Source organism: Cryptomeria japonica, chromosome 7 (assembly GCF_030272615.1).
Source record: "Cryptomeria japonica chromosome 7, Sugi_1.0, whole genome shotgun sequence".
NCBI classification, from domain to species: Eukaryota; Viridiplantae; Streptophyta; class Pinopsida; order Cupressales; family Cupressaceae; genus Cryptomeria; species Cryptomeria japonica.
In genome coordinates, this window is record NC_081411.1 from 163,731,530 (window position 1) to 163,752,011 (window position 20,482).

Sequence of the window (20,482 nt, forward strand, 5' to 3'; positions counted from 1 at the left end):
TTATTATACAAATGATGCAGGACTAATATATGATAATCCAATATGGGTCCTAGCAACTAGGACATGCTAGGTAACCATTCATAATTAATCATGCAACTAACCACTCTCAAATAGAGAAAAAGAGAAAAATAGCGTGAGAAAAAAACCCTCTCCAAAAAAGAGATAATGTAAATAAAGTACAAGTGAAAGACAAAGTGATGTATGGAGGTCTCAACATTGGTACCCCCCACGAACTACATCTATCACAAGAATCTAATTGCTAGTGTCCCCATAGGATGGAAAGAGAGAGACTATGTAGCCCCCTAGAATGAATAATTTCCTATAAGAATGCTAAGTGTTTGAAGACAAAACAAGATCCAATGCTTACAAACAACTTGTCTCCCTTTAGGAAGAAGTATAACCATGTATAAATGCATGTATTCTTCCTATTCAAGATATGTTATAAAATGTAGAAAGAAGAAGAAGGATGATAATGGCTATAAAAACTACTCATATGTCTCCTTGTCCAAATGATATAATGATGCCATAATCCAATTAGGGACTTCCCAATCAAAGAAGAAGAAGACAAACTATAACTATGTGGAAAATAATGTAGAACAAGCTCCAAAGGTGGAAATATTGAAATGTGTACTCTAGCCAAGTAAAAAAGATAAAGATGATCCTCATGATCAGGAATGATGGAAGTCTGAACTAATGAATCTAGATAAGAAGTCAATGAAAGTGAAGGTAGATCAAATATCTCTTAAGAAGGAATTAGAATTATTTGGAGAAACATCAATTGAAGTGGCAAAAGAATCCAAAGTATCAATGCAATCATGGAGCAACTTCTCTAAAGAATGAAGAGGCACATTACAATTTGAAATAGGATTATCTAGAAATGGCTAAATATCAATATCTCCATGTAACTCCCAAATGTGCATCCAAAGAGAATGAGGACATTCAAAATAAACAATAGACTCCACAATGCTATCATCTAGATGCAAAAGAATGGCTCTTAAGACATGATCCCTATTGCATTTTCAAGCAATTTTTGATGGGGCATGCTCGGTTCAAAGGGAACAAGATTATATAAATATGAAAACAAATAATGTTGTCTAAGATGAGTGCTAATGTCATTAGTCCACTGTCTATAGTTCTCCCTCTTCAAGATGATCAAATAAAGATGAAACAATGAACCTATTGCAAACTATCACAATTCTTCAAAAACTCAAGGAAACAACGATCATATAAACCTCAAAATATGATAAGTGATTAAAAAATGAATCCCCCAATAAATTATACCTCTCCATGTATCAGAATGCCAAAGATATCAAGAAAATTCTCAAAAGAATGCAAAAACTCAATAGATAGTAGTTGGGATTGGATCTAGAAAAAGAGCATAGACTGAAGAATAGAGCTCCTCAATACCTTTTTAATGCCACAATAATCATGGAAATCAAACAACATGGTTAAAATTAGAGCTTAGGAGTGCAAATAGAAGGGTTAAATTCAAGCTACAAAAAATGCTAATAAATGACAAATTCGGATGGATTGACTTGAATGAGTACAAAGTTGGTAGAACTAGCTTTCCAAAAATATATGGATAACAAAATTTTGACTTTGAATATGTCCAAAACATGCTCCATAGAAAAAAATTGCCTATATGAAACCCAATGAAACAAAATGGAATTCTGACTTTGCAGGTCCAAAATATGCTCCGTGGAAAAAAATTGCATATATGAAACCCAATGAAACAAAATGGGGGCCCAAATTAGCCCTGCACAAATCAGTCCCTAGTCATTGATGTGACCAACTTGCTTCAAAAGGTAAAAATAAAAAAGAAAGATTAAATATTTTCTAGGCTAAAAATTCCTCCACCAAAATGAATTAACATCAAGTACCAATATCCATGCACTAGCCAATGTGAAGAAAGATATAAAATCCATAATAAATGTCTCCACTCAAAGATTGAATAGGTATGATGCCACAAATGGGAAATAATAAGTCATCAAATAAGAAGCAAAGACTACCATCGTGACCAAGAAAAGTGCAGAGTACATGCTTGGTTCCTAGTAAACTACAACCACTGAATTATATTGGTTGATGAAGGTCAACTATTGAAATTTTGCATGGTCGGGTTGAGAAACAAGCTAGCCAATGACTCATCAAAGGCATTAAATACCGATGGTCTAAACAAATTCTATTAAATCTGTAGTTCTGAACTATACACTCAATAAATACCACAAACTCTAAATGAAATGAAATCAACCAAACAAAGTGTTTGATCAGACTGATCAAATGAAATCTTCCAATGAAATAAATGACCCCACAACCTCAGATCTTGAGCCAATACATGTTTTATATACGATGACCAAATTTTGAATGGGTTGATAGCAATATATAATACAAGAAGTATGAATGCAAATAAAAAATGGGCGGTGAAGTGAAATAAATTTGAAGTGGAAGGTGGAAGTTGGTTGCTAATGGTGATGCAGAGTTTATTTGGCATGGGATGAGGTGGAGCTTGAGATGGTGATGGAGAGTGACTTTGATACGACCACTAAACATGCATAAGAGAAAGCTACAATGAAACAATAAAATTTGCAGACTCCCACAATAAACAATGCCGCTAATATATGTGTTGCCCAATCAACAAAAACCTAAAGACAATTTACAACACAAATATATAAAATATTTGCACCACTAATAACTACTGAGACCTCCAATTATCATAACCACCATACACTATAAGCCAAAAAAATATTGGTGAAATGAAACTTTTGAATAAATAATTTAAATGCCAAAAAGAAATGTTTGCTAAATTGTACTAGTTAAAGGTACCCAAAATGAGACAAAAATATACAAAATAATTGCCCAAAAATATAACCACATAAAGCCAAACAAATTTTGTTGGCAAGACTCATCATTCCTTTTTTATGGCCATAAATCATTATCACAACTACTTAATATTTTACTAAATGAGTTGAAGCCATACCTCTTACCTATACTTCTAGTAAATGAATAGCTAAATTGATACTCCATCATATCATTTGTTGCTACAGAATTCCCATAGCAATTGTCATGGATAATGATAAATCCTTCAAAAACCAAGATGTTCTACTCTCTATGTATTTTTTTATATCCAACATCATGATCCGTATTGTATTACACAAAGTAATGGGAAAGTTGATGCAAGAAATAAGTCCTTTTTCACAGTGCACTATAAAATTGTTAATGAAGATAACTATGATTGGAATCTCCATCTTCATCCTACTTTATGGGCTAACCACATTAGTATATATACTCCAACTGGTGCCACCTAGTACTTCCTAGCCTTTAAAGATCTAAAGAAATCTTGCTAACCAATATGAAATTACCAATAGTACAAATATCTTTCCTTAATCTTATTGATGATGAATACTATAGGCTTACACAATTATAAGAGTTATAACTTCTTGAGGTGTGATGCCTCTATGCATTGAATCAATTACAAGCTTATCAAAATCATCTTTATAGAAGCAACAATAGAAAAATAAAAAGTCAATAATTTGACATTGGAGATATACGATCTCACAAAGATGCTCTTTGGTGAAGATTTATACACTAAACAATCATTTTGATTGTAAAACCTAAAAAAACAACAAGTCTCAAGGACTACCAAATTGCATCACCTTATTAAAAAGCATTATCTTGACCTCTAAAAACCTATTTAGAGTGATGAGAAAATCCTAATAGAATATCAATATTTAAATAAAAAATATTCACCTTCTTTGATATTTTATGGCTTAAGAGGTATGGCAAGCACAAGCAAGAAATAATTCCTTAGAAACTCTATCACGAATCTTAAGCTAATGTAAATGAAATTTTAATTTTAGCTCCTCTAATAGTATAGTTGTTAATGAACTTATCATAGTGGCAAAGCTTGGAAAATAACATTTTTTAATATAGGACTAAAGGATTAATCCTCCAAGGAAACCATGGATTCACAAAGATCCAAGGTAGGGCCCTGTATAAGCGGTGATGAAACTTGGCTACTTGTTAACCATAAATGTGGAGAAATTTGGAGGTTCATTTGGTAGTATTCCACCAATCATTTATCTTGTGTGGTCTCTCCAATTTTTAGACATATCAAATCTAGGGCAATATGGGTTGATGTGTACAAACAGGGATGTGTTTATAAAGAATTGGTTTCTTAGTCTTGGGTGTAAACAACTGCCATTCAATTAAAATAACTTAAAGGAAACTTTAATAATATAACATCAATAAATAAAGGCTCCGCTAATGAGGGCAAATATCTATCAAATAAAAAGAAATATTTTTTTTGTAAGAAAATGGTTCTCTCAACATATTTTTATATTTTATCAAATATGGCCATAAGATTTCTCTAGTACACTATAGCATATGATGAAAATAATGGCCAGATTTAACATCAACACTTTTTTGTGTATTTACTGCAATAGATCTCTTTTGCCAATTGTCCATCTCATAATTAAAGCATAATATTTATCACAAGGAATTTTGATCATATTATTCATATTTTGCACATTATGCAAGCGGAACTAAGAAAACATTCAACAATCTATCTTTAGAAAAAATTGATGGTAGAAACTCTTCTAAACGAAGGTACTTGTAGATTCAAAGCTATAAAATCATGTTAAAGTGAGCAACCAAGATCTTTGAACTAAAATACCAAATAACATCCACAAAGATAAGAGAGAAGCAATAATAGAAGATGTACTATTGGATAAGAATACAATGTGATATAACATGTGTTACAATATGTAAGAGGTTCTTTGCTTCTAAAGGCAAGGTGAGGCAAAGGATTGGACAAGTGGCTTAATACTATGACATAAGACAACTAAAGAAATGATAAGGTAAGATCACGTGACAACTAAGAACTTCTAGAAATATTTTAGACCTCTAAGTAGATTTAACAAGTGAATATGTGTGAATAAGGCCAATTAGGTGAATTAGGTAGGATAAATACCTTATTCACACCAACACTAGGATGGGGACATTTTAAAGGCATTCCATCTATCTTAGGCAACTCCCAATAATCTTCTTATGAAAACCACATTTTTGAGCAAGTTTAGTAGTTATAATCCTTACAAATTTCTAAAGGTCATCTCACCAAAGGATAAGGTCATACCACTTAGTCAACATACACGACATAGCTTAATCTAGAACCATGTTGCTTAATATGGTCTAGTCCAAGACTCTATTGCAAACCATGGCCTAGTTTCTGATACCATATTCTTCTATATATGATCCTCTAAAATTCTTAATTAGATATCTATATGTAATTTTATCTTTGATTATTTGTAATACTTCCCTTCATTGATCTAAAGATTTCTTTAGCTTTCTCTTTTATCTCTTCGTGTTAACATCTTCATTATTCTCCATTCCTAGTCTCATATAATCATAAATATCAATTTATGAAATATAATAGACTTAACTAAACTCAAACATTGTTTTATTCCTCTATCTCATGAAGATGGATCAAAATTAAGATTTATAATATTATATAGAAATTCATAAATACGTTTGATTTAAAAAATGTAACTATCTACAAATAAAATTTAATAAAATTTCCTACACTAAAACATTTACTTATTTCTTTATTTCATTAAGATGGTTCGATATTAAAATTTAAAATATTATAAAAAAAAAATGAAAAAAAAATTTATTTCAGAAACTTTAAACATTTTATTACGCCACTATAAAACTAATTTACAAAAACTAAACTTTCATCACCTCAACAATTCAAAACAATGTTTCCCATTTAGGAAGTGCACCAGTCAAATACGTTATTCCTACACCATTTTCTAAAAGTTCTTTCAAGTGACCCTTTGGATCTTTACATTTAGCTTTATCTTCATTTCTAATAAGATTTAGAAATAGTTTAATGGTCGATTGACAATATCTCTAAAACGATCTGTTTAACTGTGTATTATATGAATGAAGTATAAATAATTATGGTTAGAATAGACTCTTTTAAATTGATAACAGCATTGAAAGGCATTTTTGGAAAAGAATGCATACTTGTATACTTTTTCAGAATTTAGATTGAAGAAAGAACTTACCGGAAGACAGTCGCAAATTGAAGCTGTTATGACTCAGGGGCCTTGGTACGCATAAGCTGCAGCAATCACAGATGACGATGGTGTAAGGAAAAAGTATATTAAATAGCCAAAGCAAAACTGAACATAACTTAGTCTCTAACTCGTGTATACCCAGCGTTTATTGACAGAGTTTCTGGTGTAAACTCTCAGTTTGTTTGTTAGGGAACACTTCATCTACTTAAAAAAGGAAGATTATGCTTTACTGAATAAAGCGAAAGACTTTTCTGAGAAAAAGAGCACACAGTCAGTCAATAATAACATGGCCGACAACTTTTAGTTGGATATGGAAACCGTGTGGAAGAAATTGGGGAGGTGGACCCACTCTGTGCAAGGACACTTAAATATTCATTATCATTCTGCTGTATACAACTAGACAAGTCTCTTTCAATTTTTGAAGAGATGTAGATAGTTCTTAAGATTTTGCTCTATATAGTCATACAATATTTACTATATTTCTCTTACAATATTTTTTTTTAAATTATTATTTATAAATCTAGACACAACTTCAGCTACATTTCATCCATAAATTTATCAAACTCAAGATCAATTAATAAATCAAATGATAACATTATCATAATTTTCAATATCATTTACAAAATTCAATTCAATTGCATGTGTATAACTTTCATTATAAATATCAGCTACACAATAAATTATTTATCTACACTATTTTTATTTCAAATCTATAAAGACAAATACTCACTTTTAATTATTTTTTAAATATATAAAAAATAATTAAATTTGATGGATAAAAAGGTAATTTTATTATAAAAGATTTTATTCTTTATGTTTTAATTTTTATTTGAAACTACTATGTTTTAATTTTCATTTGAAACATAACTACTATGTGCACCCTAACTTCAGGCTTCTCAAAACCTACGTGAAAATTTCAAATCACTTCGATTTTTTTATAGCAGCTTACTTGGCAAGTCCCCTGCTTATAACTAAGGTTTCAAGGCCACATCATCAAATATGATGCCACATCAATATGCTTTATGCCAAGGTGTCCAAAACAGTCCCCCAAAAAAGTGAGACCAATAGGTGTGCAAAAGGGCCCCAATACTTGTGCAGCTGATGTGGCATCACATGATTGGTTACTTTTCACAACAAATGGTATATTTTATACAACTATTAGTGCAATGTTATACAAAGGTTGGACATTAAATCAGCAAGTATTGGGGTATTAAATCAACAACTTCTATCACAAGAATTAGAATGCGCTCAACTACTGAATCCTTTCCCCTAAAATGTTTTTACAAAAATTAAGAATGTTTCTAAGGTTCGCTGAATCAATCTTTGTTGTCATGTTAGATTTGAAGCGTTAAACTCGTCCTTTTCTGAGCTGGGGATTATGTATTTATGTCAAATCGCACATCAAGTCTGATTTTAAAGTGAGGTTTTTAACTGATTCGAGAACAGAGGAGCGGGCCTCCAACTTAAGTAACACTATTTACCTTTTTATACGTTCTGTTACTCTTTTCAAACAACGCATGAGATTTGTCATTTTAACTTTTAAATAAAAATATTAGATTACATAGATACTACTATTGTTTTTTCTTAACTTTATAGTAACATCTTAATAAGTTAATATTTAATATGAACTAGTTTGATTAAGGCACGGCGGTATGTTTTGAGTTAGCACAGGCGAGAGTGTCTGTCCTGGTTCTGTGAGCTGATAAGGTTGCGATTTGGTGTTTGTTTGCTTTATTTATTTAAATTCTTACGTCTATTACCATTGGTGTTTCATGGTGTCCGTGGTCTATGCTTTGTTTTTCCTTATTTTTTTCGACTACCTTTTTGGCACTGGCTATGGAGCATGAAGAATGCCCCTATAGCCTACCCTTCTACCTCTGACGACTTTTGTATGTGTCCACTTTGGGAAACATGCAACCAGTATTAGGAGGGGGGCTCTCAGCAGCACAGACGCGTTTATTCTGGTTCTAAAATGGCAGTACGGATTGACTAACATGTATGTTAGTCGCACGTTTTACACTGTCGATTTTGAGGTCCGTTTTGGAGCTAGAGTAGCCACAACCCCGCAGGCTGCGGGGTCCCATCCCAGCCATTTTTTAAAAATAAATAAAACTTAAGTGCCGCCTCTTTCAATAAAATAATATAATATTATATTTAATTAAAAGAATAAAAATATATAATACAATATTTATAAAACTAAAATAATATAATAATATATTTAATTAAAATAATAAAAATATTAAATAAAATATTTATAAAATTAAAATAATATTAATAAATAATAATGATTAAAATCTACATTTTTAAATTAAATAAAAATCGTGTTATTGACTTTTTCAAAAATTACATAGCGATAAAGCTATTTTGGCTCCAAAACCACAATACGGTGTGCATAACACGCAAATTAGTCGCACGTTATACATCATTGATTTTGCAAACAATGACTACGATTTCCCAAGTTGTCAATAACACGATGTACAATTTGGCATTTTTTGAGCCATAATAGTGATGCCTTGGCTATTTCACAGGATAACATGACAGGTTATTGATAGAATTTTTGTATAACATGAAGGTTAATATTGGGTAACATGACAGGTTATTGACACACAACAGAATGACCCGACGTTATCATACAAAGGTTATTATACACAGGGATAACATGACAGGTTATTGACCAAATTTCCATATAATACAAAGGTTATTACTAGATAACATGACAAGTTATTGACACATTACACGATGACGGGATGTTATTTTACACAAGGATAACAAGACAGATTATTATCTCGAAAAAGTAGGACATAACTGCTTAAGATAGATTATGTGGATCGTGATCAACAAGATGCGCTAATCTATATATATATCATAAAATTACTTAATTATATTTTCAGTTTTTTAAAAAATATTTAAATGATAAGACATATTAAAATATAAAAATATTATACATATAAAACAAAAAAACTAAAAATTATTATACATTACCAAATAGGCCAAATATGACCAAATACTGAAAGTACAATTTCTACTCAAAATCACTGCAAACCAATGGCAGATTATGAAAGTAGACAAAATTGTATACACTTTAAAAAAAAAACTTGAAAAGGAGGTTGTATGACCCCAAACGAAGTCTTTGAAGTTGCAAAATTCAAGATTAGATAGGTATAGTCATCAAAAACTGCAAATTATGAAAAATATGTCCATCAAAATCAGAAAATTCCTCCACCACTGCCAAAAGCATGAAAATTATCCCAAACCCAAAAAAATGCACCAAAAAAGGAGCTAAAATGAGCAAGATACAACTTTTTGAAGTTGAACTGCAAAATCAAAAAGCTCAATGAGAGGGGGCTTCAAAAATTTGAAAAATGGAGTCAACAATCTGTCATGTTAAATTTGATGGTCATCTAGCTGTCAAATTTTTTTTTGCCTCCCTACACATGTCGATGTCCATACAATATGGATTGCTGATGTGGCCAAATTAGAATATGACACGTGGCATATGGTCCATAAGGAAAGATGACATGGTTGGCGACTAGAGGGATGATTGTATTGTTCGTACAATGACTTGGTATTGATTGTAAGCTGATGTGTTGCTGACTAGACTATATGGCAGGTCTATGTGCCAGGTAGAGGTGGGAGGACCATACGCTGCTATGCAATGCGTAGTGCCAATGTGGCCCTTGATGTGGCAAATAACTTGCACCGTATGAAAGATGATGTATTGGCTGACTGTGCACCAATGGTGTGCTGAATCAATGAATGATGTGCTCGGTTGATTGTATAGGCCTACAGAATCACAAAATGCCATGTCGCGCTTGGTCTGTCTGTGTGGAAAATGGGAATACACCATGTGGAGGTAGGTTAGCATTGGAGGGGCCCGTGCATGAGCCGGGGCTGATGCTGCCGGAGCGAAGCGAAGACCGGCGGAGCACTGGTGACTTGCAGGAAGTGGGGCCTAGCAGAGGCAGGGACTAGTGGCAAAGACAAGGAGTCGAGGTAGTAGGGTCTACAACCGAGTGGTGGAAGCAACAACACCAAGCGGTGAGAGAAACGACGTTGGGCCAAGGAGGTGGAAACGGACGAGAGCCAGAGGAATAAGCATCGTCATCTAGTGGATTCGCCGGAAAATGAGTGCGGTGGCCCCCAAAACAGTCCCTGTAGATAATTTTAAAGTGCAGTACGAGTGTTAGGGGTCATGCTGCCCCGCCCCCCCCCTATGAAATTAAAATATAATTTCACAGAAAAAAAAAAATCGTTGTTTTTTAAAAAAAAAATCCATACCACTAGCCTTATAGTCTAAAAAGTTTCGCCAAACCCCAAAATCACTTTTCTCTAAAATAGGCCAAATTTATACTTTATTTTTATGGAAACAAGCACTCGAAAGCAACCGCGAGGTCCAAATTGCCATAAGACTCACCCAAAATGAGCATCTCCCCATATCTAAAAAAGAAACTCTCCAAAAGCTCTCGAAAAAGACTAATCAATAAAGTCCTATAGGTTTTGATACCATGTGAGAATTTGATGAAAATGGCCAAGATCTAAGGCACAATGAATATCACAATAGAGAGACCAAATAAATTTAATAAGAGTAAATTGTATTCTAATCAATAGAAAATACTAATCAACTGGATCATCAAGAGTTGTTACACACAATGTAGATGAACTTACGTATAAAGACAAGGCTAAGAGACAAGAAAGAACACAATGATGACATATGGCTCAATGAGATGCAAGGGTAGCAGGGATAACTTTAAGAAACCACCCTAGGGCAACTGTGTAAAATCCTAGTGAATCAGACATTATTTTCAGGGGAAATTTTTCATATGGATGGCGAAACTTTTTTTCAAAATAGGGCAAAAATGTATTTTGTATTGGCGATTTTTTTCTAGGGTATGAAAATTCCATAAATTTCTGGCAAATTATACCTTGTTCTATGGGGAAAATATATATTGTAGGAGGCGAATAATTTTTGTTAAAAGGAACAAATATATAAATTGTATGGGCGAAAAAATTCACTCCGAAGGAAAAATTATTTAAATGTATTGGCGATTTTTATCCACCGCTTGAAAATTATTGAATTTGTTTTGGTGAATATTTTGTTATTTATGGAAAAATATATAGTTTATTGGTGATTTCATGAATTCATTGCCATTAATAGACAAGGCACATCACATCACATTAGTACATCACATTGAATTTGGACTCTGCACGATGTATCAATAAGTGTGGCCTCTTTGACACGTGAAAGGTGACACATACCTAAAATCCATCAATGATTTTAAACCGTTCGATGATCGTAGATCAATGGCTAAAGTTTTATTTCAGCCCAATTTTTTGAATGGAACATAGCTTATGAGAAAGTGCCCGAAATGGAATTGGATTCAATAGACACGTATCAAATCTCATGAATCACGATCGATAATTTCGGTTGTTTAATATATATCTATTCACTTACGATAATCCACGCTGTCCCCACGACTTCCAATGTGGTACTTGCCAACTTGGTACTGGTTTTGAGCTGTTTCCAAATTTAAAACAATTAATACGGTTAGAGAAGTAATTATTACAATCAAGAGCTTTATTTATATACGATCTTTGCGTCTTTCATCTTCAATTAGCCTTTGCCATTTGGTAGATAAATCGTTGGAGCTCACGGTATTTAAATTCTTCCTCTGGTTTAGGTTTATAGGCTTAGGTTGTTTAATTTGTTAATCTATTTTTTCAACATGGATACTCCCATCTGCTTGAGAAGCATTTCTGCAGAGGACCAGAGGGCCTTTCTGGGCTCCCTTAAGGATGAAACCCTCCAATGTGTTTGCAAGGAGGTCGGGTTGTTCATCAATGAGGTTGTGTGAATGGTGCTGGGAAGAGAGTTTCTCCAAAACAAAAATAGATACCATGTTAACACAAACATTACATCTTGTTTCTTAGTGTCTCTTCTTGACCTCAGAGGAGACAAGGTGGATATACTGATGCTGTTGAGGAAGGTTTTTAACGAAGACTTCCTTGGAGATGACATTACTATTGTTGTCCTTGCAAAAGTAGGAGTGGGGATCTCTTGGGTGAGTGAATTAACCAAGCTTCTTCTCCCTAACCAAAGAGTGTCAGTGGCCAGGCAGCCGTTTCTCGTGAACCTGAATGTGGAGCACTTGACGCGTCATAGGAAATGGACATGAATTGGTGGGGACTTCCTCCGGAAATGGTTGCTCCTGGATGACTTTCCAAACTACAATTGGCTTGAAGAATTCTCTCAGCCTATGTTGTCTAAATAATTCTACATGGAAGGAGGGTCGGATTCTCAATGCAAAGTTGTAAACCATCCACTACCTGCGCCCTAGCCCCACCCCCCTGGGCCCCTAGTAGTTTTTTTTCCCTATGTCCTCGAAACCTAATAGGGTTAGTGGCTCACTCAGTTTGTCTTTTAAGTTTTTGAGGGACTCAAGTCTCAAACTTGAGACAAAACAATTGTAAATTTCCAAAGCATAAATATTAATGATAATTTTTCAAATTCCAGTTTGTTCCATTTTGCCTCTTACAGTCTTATGGATATAAAAATGCTTTCTATAATTCTATTTCATTTTTATTAATTAATTTCTTTCAAATGCTTTTTGTATATGAGCTACGTTATTTCTATTATTTGTTAAACAATGGAAATAAATTTAATACTGTGATCTTTTTTATGTAATGCTATAAAAAAAATTCAGTTCGTTCCATTAATTATTTGTACATTGATTATGGTTGATTATAATTTTATAAATATATAGTCATTGAAAATACCAAATTTCAAAAGTTTCAAGATACCAAAGTTTATCGGTAAAGGTTTTTTCATTCTATTAATTCAAAAGTTTCAAGATACAAAATTTGCAACCATTCATGCATAAACGAAGATAGAGAGAAAACCATACCACAACTTATAGCAAGCAGACCAAAAAACCAGTTCATTGTTGGATATCCATAACCAATGTTCTAGCAGTAATAAAGCATTTGGAAGCAAATTAAAAAACACTAGACGATAGGCCACTCACTCACTATCCCCTTGGGTCGCCTCCTCTCAGTCCCTTCCCTCCTCAGAGGTCGATTCTTTCCCTTTTGTCGCTTCAGCTTTCATTTTTGGAATGCAGTTTAGGTACCCGAAATCGGGGTCACCATCCAAGCTTGCCAGTAGCTGTATGGCCCTTCCTTCTTTGGCCCTATCTCTCAATTCCCTACCAACCTCCATCCTTGCCACCACATGCAAAGCCTTCAGGATTTCATCCACCCTGGTTAATTTCACAAAGAGTTTCATCGCTTCCCACCCCACTCGGGCACGTTCACGACACTGGTATTTGATTTCATCCTCTGGGCCATGAATAAAAGGAAGCAATTCCTCCTGTTCATCCCCTTCCTTAATTTGAATGCCAACTCTCGACACCACCCACTCTAAGATTGAATCCAGGTTAATCAAAAAATCCCCATCAATCAATTTGACCAATGTGAGTTTTACCTTTTCCACCTCCGGTTCGAATTCACAGGCCCACACCAGAATCAGAGAGAAAACCTCCATGTTAGTTCGATACCAGTGACTGATATGTGCCACCTCCTCCACAAGCATCAGTCAAGTTGTTGCCCACAACTTCTCCTCTCTTAAACCTGAACAGTCTTTGCATTCGTTTATCATATACTTTGCCCAAAAAGGGCACCAACTTATTGTCCATTTGCAGTGTGAAATTGGCCTCCATGGTCACCTATAATTTTAAAAGCACTTCTTGGAAAAAATGTCTTACAAAAGCTATGAACTACAGATTTGTTCTGCTTCAAAGCAAAAACTGGCACACAGATCAAAAGGTAATAAATTTTGCCTCTGTCGTATAGGTCGGGTAATGAATGTGTACAATAAGAAATTAATGCCATGAGATCAAGAAAAAGATTTCCTGCCATCCTCCCCTCCTCCGTTCGTGCGACTTGCCGCAGGCAACTCCTTCTATAACTATTAATCGCCACCTTGACATTTTTACTTTCCAAATTTTCTCGCCTTAATAGGTTGAGGACTACACATTTTTTAAAATTAATACACTAAATTTATGTTGCACTTTTATATATATTTTTAAACTATTTTTTAAAATTATATATCATAAACATATTTTCAAAGAATTTTGTTAAACTTTAAATTAATATTTTAGATTTAATATTGAGTGTTTTCTTTTTTATATTAAACTTTTACCTTTCAAATTGTATATCAAAATTTATATTTTTATTTAGTTATTTGTCTTATTCTAGAAACTAAATTTCATGTTTTATACTATTTTTGAAATTCAAATTTTTACAACTAATATTAAAATCATATTTAATAGTTATCTCAAACTATTGCACATCTTTAAAATTTAAATGTCTCTTATTATGGGACCAACGACATCTGACAACACTCAAGTTCTCAACAGGTATCATCGTCTGTCAGATGAGCAAAGATCAACAGCTTAGGGTGGATTTCGGCCCAAATGTGGGCAATGAACACATTTGTGAGAACTTCGCCCAGAATTGAACATTTTAAATTTCATTAAATATAATTAAGTCTATAGTCTATAGACTATAAATCTCTTTTTTTGGGCAAAAGTTTAAAATGATTAAATAGACTTAAAAAATAGACCCAAAAAGTGACATGAGTATGGTGACATGTCAGAAAAATGGCAGAAGTCGTGGGACCCACTACATCTGTAAACAAGTACCATCGTCCGTTGGATGAACAAAGATCAACGACTTAGGGTGGATTTCAGCCCGAATGTGGGAAGTGAACACATTTGTGAGAACTTCACCCGGAATTGAACATTTTAAATTTAATTAAATATAATTAAGTCTATAGTCTATAGACTATAAATCTCTTTCCGGGCGGAAATTTAAAATGATTAAATAGACTTAAAAAACAAACCCAAAAAGTAACACGAGTATGGTGATGTGCCAGAAAAATGGCTGAAGTCATGAGACCAACTACATCTAAAAATAGGTACCATTGTCCGTTGGATGAACAAAGATCAACAACTTAGGGTGGATTTCGGCCCGAATGTGGAAAGGGAACACATTGGTGAGAACTTCGCCTAGAATTGAACATTTTAAATTTAATTAAATATAATTAAGTCTATAGTCTATAGACTATAAATCTCTTTTTCGAGTGGAAGTTTAAAATGACTAAATAGACTTAAAAAACAGACCCAAAAAGTGACACGAGTATGGTGACATGCCAGAAAAATGGCAGAAGTCGTGGGACCCACTACATCTGTAAATAGGTACCATCGTCCATTGGATGAACAAAGATCGATGACTTAGGGTAGATTTTGGCCCGAATGTGGGAAGTGAACACATTTGTGATAACTTCACCTGGAATTGAACATTTTAAATTTAATTAAATATAATTAAGTCTATAAAGCTCTTTTTTCGAGCGGAAGTTTAAAATGATTAAACAGACTTAAAAAACAGACCCAAAAAGTGACACGAGTATGGTGACGTGCTTGAAAACTGGCATAAGTCATGGGACCAACGACAACTGACAACAGGTACGATCGTCCATTAGATGAGAAAAGATCAATGGCTTAGGGTGGATTTCGGTCCGAATGTGGGAAGTGAACACATTTGTGAGAACTTCGTCCAGAATTGAAACGTTTTAAATTTAATTAAATATAATTAAGTCTATAAAGCTCTTTTTCAAGAGGAAGTTTAAAATTATTAAACAGACTTAAAAAACAGACCTGTAAAGTCACAATAGGTATCCTGGTCCCTCGTCCATTGGATGAGAAAAGATCAACGACTTAGGGTGGATTTCAGCCTGAATGTGGGAAGTGAAATCATTTGTGAGAACTTCACTCGGAATTGAACGCATTATATTTAATGTCCTCAGAATTTATATTGAAGTAGTGAATGTTTTGTCCTTTGGCATGGAATAATTATTAATAATAATTAATAAAATTACAACATGATTCTTAATGTCCTCGGAATTTATACTGAAGTAATGAATGTTTTGTCCTTCGACATCGAATAGTTATTAATAGTAATTAATAAAATTACAACATGATTCTAGATATTTTTCCCTTTAGGTATTACTTTTAAGAGCTTTCAAAATAAGAGACTCGTAAATCATAATCGTATTTCATTTCATGGACAAACCTATAAATCGAGGGAGATTCAGAAACAACTACTAGATTGAGGAATGCTAGTTCCAACAGAGACTCTCTGCACCAATCTAGTGAAATAGAAATTTTGGGTAAAATCTAGAACACCTACATCTCACCCTTTTTACTTTTGGTAATCTCGTGGTCTAATTTGAGGGTTAGCATTTTCAAGTTTTTATCTAGCATTATTTTGAATTATTAACAATAATAGTGATGGGGAAAACCGGAAGTAGTGGTTCAACAAGAAGCTAAGTGAAAAACAAAATGTACCTAACCAAACTGGTTAAAACACCAGGTTTCACTGATGAATACCATGATATTTATGACCTTGCTATCCATGGTGAAAAGCGTATCATAGATATTAGATATGCATTGTCTAGTAAGGTGACAGATCCATGCAGGGCAAAATTTATTGTTTTCAAGCCAATGTTACAACAAAGAACATATAAAATTGCATCGTGGGATGTTGGATTGGGAAGCATGGTGTTACCTGAAGTATTCCCTTGCCCTAATTTTTTCATGGTCTGCGTCGAAAATTATGATGAAGTTAAAAAAGCAATTGTTAATAAAATACAAAAGAGGAAATTCTATCCATAAACGAGGGAGAATTTGCTCGTTTGTTGAACCTAGGATTTGAAGCCCAAAACTCAAACGTCCAAATTGACCTTGAAAAGATGACATGGAATTATGAGAGTCTCGATCCAAGTCACAGAGATTCATTTATCAAAGCTCTAATAAAGAGTGGTACTGGTATTGTGTTGGATCAGAATCATAAGCCTCCTTATGATTCTAACATTTTTGTTCCATGGGTTGGGGATACTATTTCCTTGTCATTTGGCCTGGGATTGGAAAATGATAGGGAAGTGGGTGCAAGCATTCTTGAAAGGATTTATAATATCCATTGTGTAGGTCAGCTAGTAAGATATAATTTTATTGAGCACAGTGTAAAATCCATGCAAAAATAATTACTAATGATGAAAAAAGGTTCCTGTAAGACATTTAGGTTCTCATCCTACTTGTTCTATCTCCTTCTATCCAAGTATCGTGCAATATTCAAGACCAACAAGCTTCAAATTGTGAGCTATAAGATTGATGAGAAGATTGGGTAGAGAACAGAGTGTCCAATATATGATTGGAAACCAAAGATAAGGATGCATGATAACTAAAAGAACTACAACCATTTTGTAGACTTCTTTTTGGCACCAATGTATAATGAAATTACAAGAACTCCAATGCCTAGGTTGCTTGTGTCTTGTAGAGATTGCATTCAACTCGGAAGTCAAATAGAATTGGCTAACTGGTTCTTCATGGAATAATTCACTGTGTTAAGGTTTTACGGATCAAAAGTAAAACCATACAGACTTCCAATACATGTGACAGAGAGGATATTTGCTTTAGAGTATGTACGACAATTGGAGAGAATAGATAGGCACTTCCATGGTCAGCAAAAGAAGAGCATATTTCCTTCCTTGCCTTTCTCATGTGCAGGGTTCACATTTGAGAGAAAAGCATTCAATGTGGCACATGATTTTTTGATAGTTTTTAAATTTGGTGATGAGGGTATCTGGCAGTATGATCCAATCAGTGTAGTTCAAGCAAGGCTTAAGAAAAATGGGAACTCTTCAGCGTTATGTCAACATGAAAGTAAACCATTGCTAGAAAAGCTTAGAAACATGGACTCCTGGGATGAGGTTAAAAATAGATGGAGAAAATTGCTGCTGACAATAACATTTCAACAGAAGAAATTTCATCACAAATTATGGCATTGCACACACAAAGGACAACAGAGGAGGGCCAGGGAATCCAAAATAGGAGGTCCTACAATTTCTACCTAAAATCTGCTAATCCATCTAAGAAATCTATTCCCAAATCAATTTTGCATGAATGTAAAGAGAATTATTGGACTCAAACCAAAATAAATGATTTTTGAACTATAAGGAGGAATCTCGGTGAACCAAAGACATGTGCAAAATTTGAGAGTATCGATGAGGATGCAGAGTTTAGCAAATTGTGGAATATGGAGCATGATAGGACTGAAGATGATGATGAGCATGAGGTTGAGCCCCCTCCAACAACTACTACAGTCTCAAAAATATTAGGTGGAGTCAATGAGTCCATGAAAGAAAAATATAGCAAAGGGGCAAACATTGTGGGAAAAAAGGGTTTTGAAGGTGGTGGTCTAGGTGCCAGAGGAGAGGGCATTTGGTATCCACTTTAGGTACAACTTCCATCAGGGTTAAAATCATAAGGTCATGTTAAACTAGTCATTGGACTTGATTCTTCAAATTCATCATGGATAGGTACTACTCATTACCCTCAAGGTCCACCTACATTTGTTTCAGGTTCAAATCCATAACCACCACCACATCATGGTATTCCCATTGCTCATGAATCAAGTGCCACTACCAATGGTGGGGAATCTGGGGATGGTATTCCTATTATTGTTCAGTCACGTGTCCCTATGATTGGTGGGGTTGGCATGGGTACTACTACTGATACTAGCTCTCTTGGTGTTGGACAAGGGCAACAACAAAATATCTCTCGCAAGAGGCCACTAGTGGTAGATACTCAATCTCATACTATTGAGAATCCTATATCAAGTGTTGTTGACACTACAAATCAATCATTTGCAGCTACAGATCACAGACATCAAAAGATTATGAAAACTACACATGAAAGTGTTAGTGGGAGTGGGATAGGATCAGTAACTGTTGTTGGTAATCCTAGTCAAGCATTAGTTAAAACCATAGTAATAAGTGGAACTTGAGCCTATGGTATTCCTATGTCACCTTTCAAACATTCAATTGCTTCAGCAAGCCCAGATTTTCAATTTCGTTATTACTATGAAAAATATGAACACAGAACAAAAGCAAATAAAGAAAAAAAGAAAGCATTTCATAGGGTTTTCCTGATTGAAGTTGTAAATGAACAGCCTGCACTCGCTATTGCTATTTTGCTAATCTAGCCTATGAATCTATGATGCACAATGCAAAACTTCAGCCAGTAAATTTGTATTCTCAAATTCTCCCTTGCTTTAACATTTATGCATTTCTCTATTTCTGATCAGTAGGTTTTAGGCACTACTATTATCTATGTTTAATTTTTTATTGCGTGATTTAATATTTAATTTTGAACTCTATTTTTTGAACAGGAGACATCAAACATGTAGCATATGTTAAATTGCTAATATGGCCCGTGATGGCCATATAAATCTGTGTTGAGTTTATGATTTTGATGTTCAGTCTTCACATGTTGCAAACTTGTAAATCGACTTGAAGTTGTTGTTGTTCCCTTGTTTCTATAAAAGGGAATTCAGGGTCATCTGCAAAGGGTTCTGAAACTTTGTATTCACTTTTGCATGGACATTGGAGAATCACACAGGAGCTATTGTTGCTCTCTTGTTTCTATAAAAGGGAATTTAGGGTCATTTGCAAAGGATTCTGAAACTATGTATTCACTTTTGCAATTTGCATGGAGAATCACACAGATTGGTGTATTACTATTGAATGAATTGTATCATATGGCTATGTTTTGAAAGAACTAATGAAATTCTAAGTTCTCAACATGTGTATTACTATTGAATGAATTGTATCATATAGTTCTGGAATGTATCACACAGATTTGAGACTCAAACATGTATAAATAAACAATAAACATCTATGTATCAATAAATACATTATATTTTTTTTTATTATGCTATTTTAAATCTGGAAATAGAAAGTTAAAAAATACAATTACAAATCAATATTAAATTCTAATTGCAAAAATTCATATGCTTTTGTAATATGAATGATGAGATACAGTAATAAGATTAATAAATACCAATCTCTTATAGTTGCCATTCATCCTCATCAAATTTAGAACTTTCTTGATTCTTGTATGTGGTTTGAGTTTCTTCACTCTGAGTCTGCATACCTTCACTGAACTACATCTCAATGCTACCAGTAGGTCTAGTACATGAGTCAATAGTCCGACTAGCACTTTGGTTTGAAGTGTTTCCCAAACCTCTTCTTTCACATTTGGACCTCCAGATTTGTAGTGCCCTATCGTAAGGAAAAGTGTGGACATCATACCTAGATGTATAGAGCCTCAAGCAATTTTCCAAATTTTTGTCTAGTTTGTTTCTTATCTTTGATTTTAGGAACCCCAAAGCACTAAAAAATCTCTCATCTTTTACCGAACCCAATATCATGGTAAGAAATAAATCAACAAGCTTCACATATTCTGACATTGAATCACACAACATTGAGTTCTCAGCTATTGTTTTCCAAAGCC

General features: G+C 33.9%; 1 long non-coding RNA gene across 1 annotated transcript in view; it reads right to left on the reverse strand.

Moving 5' to 3' along the window:
* The window catches only part of LOC131857211 (uncharacterized), a 58,081-nt gene that overhangs the window by 8,978 nt on the left and 28,621 nt on the right, over positions 1-20,482 (reverse strand). Inside the window, exon 3 of the long non-coding RNA XR_009358605.1 lies at positions 6,063-6,118. This is a non-coding gene — a long non-coding RNA (uncharacterized LOC131857211). The remainder of the gene's footprint in view (positions 1-6,062; positions 6,119-20,482) is intronic.